The sequence below is a fragment of the Myotis brandtii genome, unplaced genomic scaffold, assembly GCF_000412655.1.
Source record: "Myotis brandtii unplaced genomic scaffold, ASM41265v1 scaffold321, whole genome shotgun sequence".
NCBI classification, from domain to species: Eukaryota; Metazoa; Chordata; class Mammalia; order Chiroptera; family Vespertilionidae; genus Myotis; species Myotis brandtii.
This window is the reverse complement of record NW_005362314.1, coordinates 1,274,231-1,280,009: the sequence shown is the minus strand read 5'-3', so window position 1 is coordinate 1,280,009 and position 5,779 is coordinate 1,274,231.

The window sequence follows — 5,779 nt, the reverse complement described above, 5'->3', positions numbered from 1 at the left end:
CCGGCGCCGCGCAGAGCGGCGGCAGGATAGTCAATCAGCACCGGGTGGCGTAGCGACGGGCACCCAGAGCAGCCAATCAGAGGCGGAAGCAGAGCCTCCGGGGTGGGCACCGCCTGGGATCCACCTTCCTCGCCTCCGGTCGGCTGTAGAAAGGCGGAAGGAATGCGGACCTTTCTGAAGTGACAGCCGCGTCAACCTCTCAGCGACTGGAACGGGAAGGCGGGGCGGAAAGCTGGAATAATTAAACGGATTGACGGAGCGAGTAGCCAATGAGAGACTTGATACAGACCGTGCCTGACCTACAGCGGAACTCTCCGGGAAGGAAAATGGGGCTACGCCCAGGTAATGTTACGCTATCTAACGTCCGGATGACATCATAGGTCAATGTATGGGCCCACCAGCTCCGCCCCCATTAATGACCGTTTCCCGAGGCCCCTGCGCGAGGTCTTTTCCACCTTGAGGTCCTTTCTCTCTCGGTTGCAGTTTTCATCCTTACATTGGCGACTCATCACGTTAACCGTCTGCCTCAGTTTCCCTTCTCTGTATAACAGGAAAGAAACCCACCTCATGGAAACTTTTGAAGATATCTAGATCTTTTCCCTAAACATGTACTAAATCAACCACCCACTTTCTGTCATTAAGGTTTTTTTTAATTGTTGACATTATGGTTGTCCCCCATTCTCCCCCTTTGCGCCCCTCCACCCAGACCCCGACCTCCTCTCCCACTGGCTGTAACCACATTGTTGTCTGTGTCCATGGGGTATGCATATATGTTCTTTGTCTGTTCTCTTCTTTCCCCCAGCACCCCCCCACTCCCCTCTGATATCTGTTAGTCTGTACCATCCTATATAATAATATTGAACAACCGAACAACCAAACAACCAGTCGCTATGACATGCGCTGACAGCAGAGTGCACGTACAGAACATGGTGGGTGTCGACAGCAGGCAGCAGAGTGTGGAACATGGCAGGCATCGGCCGTGGTGGGATGGTGGAGCAGTTGAGTGGGGGCACCAGACCAAGGCGAGGCACCGGTTGCTGTCATCGGGGCGAGCCTCTGGTGGTTACTGAAAATTCTTTGCTCCCGTGTGCCACAGTTCCAATCACTGGGCTGCGGCTGCTGGCCCTGATGGCCCCTGAGGGCTTCTCCACCTCCCCCTGCTCCTGAGGGGCGATCGGGGCAGCAGCCGCTGCTCACACCCGCTGACGGCGCCAGCCCCACTTGCACCTGCTGCCGGCGCCAGCCCCAATCGCTCAGGTGCGAGCTGGGCTGGTGCCATCAGCGTGTGGGAGTGGCGGTAGCAGGAGCAAGGCTGCCGGCAATCAGGGGACTGGGAGCACAGTGGGAGGGGCTGGGCAGGGGCACAGAGGATGAGCTGAGACTCACTCCTGTGCCTACCACAGCCTCGCAGCCCACAGTTCCTTTCAAGGTGCATGAATTCATGCACTGGGCCCCTAGTATATAATAAAAGCATAATATGCAATTCATTAGACGGGGGGAATGACTATGATGTGCACTGACCACCAGGGGGCAGACACTCAATGCAGGAGCTGCCCCCTGGTGGTCAGTGTGCTCCCACACAGGGAGCGCCACTCAGCCAGAAGCCAGGCTGAGGGCTGGATAGCACAGCGGTGGTGACAGGAACCTCTCCCACCTACACTGCAGGTGGGCAGTAAGGATCGAGGGGTCCCAGACTGTGAGAGGGCGCAGGCTGGGCTGAGGGACCCCCCTCACCCCCCCCATGCATGAATCTCATGCACCAGGCCTCTAGTGTATCCATAACTCTGGTTCTATTTTGTTCATCAGTTTATTTTGTTCATTGGATTTCACGTATAAGTGAGATCATACCGTATTTGTCTTTCTATGACTGGCTTATTTTGCTTAGCATTATAATCTCCAGGTCCATCCATGCTATCAAATGGTGAGAGTTCTTATTTACAGCCACATAGTATTCCATTGTGTAAATGTACCACAGCATTTTTATCCACTCATCTACTGATGGGCACTTGGGCTGTTTCCAGATCTTAGCTATTGTAAATAACACTGCTATGAACATAGGGGTACATGTATTTTTTCTGATTGGTGTTTTGGGATTGAATATAGGGGTACATGTATTCTTTCTGATTGGTGTTTTGGGATTATTTTCTTTTTAAAAAAATATATTTTTATTGATTTCAAAGAGGGAGAGAAATAGAAACATCAATAACAAGAGAGAAAGAATCATTGCTCGGCTGCCTCCTGCATGTCCCCTACTGGGGATCAAGTTTGCAACCTGGGAATGTGCCCTTGAGCGGAATCTAACCCTTCAGTCTGCAGGCCCACACTCTATCCACTGAGCCAAACCGGCTAGGGCCAAATATTTATAATCTTTACTGGACATCAGACTTTGTCCAACATAATCTCTCCTCTCTGTCCCTTACCCTATTTCATTACACACACACACACACACACATTCCCCACCCCAGGATTTCTCACTACCTAACCTTAAAGTATATACAGTCCTCGGGTTACGTCAGACTCGACGTATGTCATTTTGTGGTTACATCACCATTTCCCATTTATTTATAAAAAAAAAAAGTTCCGTAATTTCGACGTATGTACATATGTGCTTTATGTTTTTTTATTATTTATTTACCACAAGTAAAGGTCAGGAATTGTTATCTTTCTTTTAAATTTTTTTTACTGTTTCACTTCACTACTGCTGTTGTATGTGCTCCATCTGAGTGACATAGGTGCTTATGTAGGTGGGTTCCGACTTACAGTGAAAATCGCGTTATGTCACACTGTAGGAACGGATCTCCGACATAACCCGAGGACCTACTGCATTTCTTTCTTGGTCCATTAATCTGTTTAGTTTCTGTCTCAAGTCAATAATATTATCAGCCTCATGATGGCATAGATGTGTCTGTCGTAATCACTGTTGTTCTCAATAAATATTTGGAATATGTGATGGATAATGTAAGCATAGATCTCATGTACTAGTTATAACTATAACTATAATTACTTTTTATATAACTATAATTATTATTGCCTCCTGGACATCATCCCTGCTATGTCCATCAGGCAACCTAGATATTAATTTGGCCTTTTTCCTCCTCCTCCTGTGTCTTCATTCTTCCCACCCCCACTCCATGATCAAAACCAGAGGTCATGTACTTTTCTCTCCTTCTCATCCTTACTCCCCTGGCCCTGCCTCCTTACCCCTCTCTTAATTGCCTTTTTATGTCCCTCCTTCCTCATATACTCTGACTATTTCTCCACTGCCCCTCCACTGCCACCACCCTGATTCTTGCCCCATCATCACTCCCTGGACCTTCCAGATCTCCCTGCTCTGCCCACACATGCACATGCTGTTCTTGCCACAGCAGTCAGAGGGAGTCTTAAAACATGAGTCAGATTTTCTCGCTCCACTGTTTAAAAATCATTTTAGTCCTTTCCTTAATAAGTATTTACCCAGCACCTACTAAGTGCCAGGCAGCGCTCTAGTGCTGGGGACACAGCATTGAATAAGATAGTCCCAGTCCTCATGGAGCTGACAGTTCAGTGGGGACAGGGAGACAAGAAGCAAGTAAACAACACACACCGCATTGTCTTTCTCTGACTGGCTTATTTTGCTTAGTATTATAATCTCCAGGTCCCTCCATGGGAGGCATGCAATGAGGAAAATAGCCTGGGTTATTGTCAGGAGCAGCAAGAGCTCTGCACAGCACTGCTGCTCTGAGTCCGTATATTCTTCTGAATTCTCCTCAGCTATGCCAAGTACCAGGCCAGGTTCCTTCTCAAATCCTGCCCATTGTACTAACTGTTGGGGCCGAGCCCCTTTGCCAGGGTCCGGACCTTGTTGGCTGCCAGGTGGTAGACAGAGAAGCCATGAGAAGTTGTGGGTATATAAGAATGAGTCTTTATTGCAGAAGCTGTGGCCATATAAGCCATCAGACCAAACAGTCCTTCACAGCAACCCCATATAGGCAGCCACACACTGGCTGGTAAACACATATTTTTCCCACACAGTATAGCAGTCTCTGTATCCACAGTTATTATCTGAGCAGCTGCATGCTGCCCCCTAGACTCACCACCTCACATAGTAACGGCACCTGAGCTCTCTGCCTCAGCCGCTTCTCCAGCCTCTCCAGTCTTGCATAGTAGCTATAATCCTCTGTGCCCACCTCAGCTTCTCCAGCCCACTCCTGTCCATTACGCTGGCTGGCCTCTGTAGCCTCACATAGTAACTACCTCTGAGCTTCTCTCCCAGCACACTGGCTGGTTAATTACATGTATTATACTCCTTAGACAAGGCCAGTTGCCAACAATGACATCGATCAATTTGGCTACAGAAGGGCACAGTGACCGTGAGATTGCTGTACTTGCTGTGCACCTGCACATAGTCCGTGGACCTGTGTTTGGTATCTTAGCCTTGACCATTCTGATTATGAGTCCCAGGCTCAGCGTGGCCTTGACCATCCGATGCACTCTAAACAGGGTCCCCACAGTTATGTGATAGTGGAGCTCCTTCGTTAGGGAGTCAGGGAAGGTATCTTGAGGCAGGTGGCATTTGCACTGAGCCCTAAGGTGAGGGAGGAGATGGTGGATGCAACAGCAAGTGAAAGAGAGAACCTGATGAGTCTGAAAGCCAGGAGGACATGGTGGCTGGAGAGTGAGTTCCAGGGGCCAGAGGTGAGAGTAGGTGAAAAGGCGAGGCTGGAAGAAAGCCTTTGTCAGCAAGCTTCTGGGCAGCTGGCTTGAAACCCTCACATTCAGACCAAATCCCCTCCCTACCTTACCCAGTTCACCATCCAGCTTCCTGCTCCATGCTGTAGCCAGATGGGGCTGTGCACTTCCCCCCAGACCACTAGGCTTTTGCTCTCACAGTGACCTCTTTCTAGAATGACATCCCACCCCCAACCCCCACCCTCTTTCAAATTATCCTAATTTGAAAACTGACTCAAAGGCCATGTTCACCAAATGAAGCCTTTTCTCCTGTTTTGGTCATGCCCCTTCTCTGCCCTACACCCAGCATGACTGAATGTGGTAGGCAGTTAGACCTGAGCAGAGCAAGGGTGATGGGCCAAGTACAGAAGGTCACCGTGGTGGAAAGCCCCAAGTTCCTAGCAATGGACAACCAATTGCAGGGTGGGACCTCACCCCAGGGTGACTTTTGGATGTGGTTTGGACCCCCTGACCTTTCCTCCCTAGAGATAACATCTAGGCCTCAGTGGATTTCTGCTCCAGGTTCAGATAAGCAACAAAATCAGCCTCAGGACCAGCTGCATTGAATAATGACCCCCTGCCCTGGTGCTGGCCAATCAATCAGTGGAGACCACAACCCTGAAAGGACACACCTGGAAAACGGCTAAAATCTATTGAGATCTTCCCCTGGGACCTCCCCTAAAATCTCCACCCTTAAAACCCTTAGGTCAGTGGTTCTCAACCTTGGCTGCACATTAGAATCACCTGGGAATCGTTTTAAAATCCTGATTTCTGGGCCTCATCCTCGGAAATTCTGTTGCTTTGTTACTAATGTTGTGGCGCCAGCCCCACAGGCTAAACATCAGGGGAAAGGGCACCACCCCCACTTCACCTCCACCCTGTGGGGGAAATGAGATTCAGCTCCAGTGTCGGGATAAACCTGGGGTAGCGGGAGCTGCCCACACTCCACGTCCACTCTCCAGCCTTGACCTGGGGTATGAACATGACAGAAAATTTCCCTGGTCACTGCCTGGTCCCCTACCCTGAGCTTCTCCTTACACAAGAGCAGTGATTTCATTTCCTGACAAGAGCA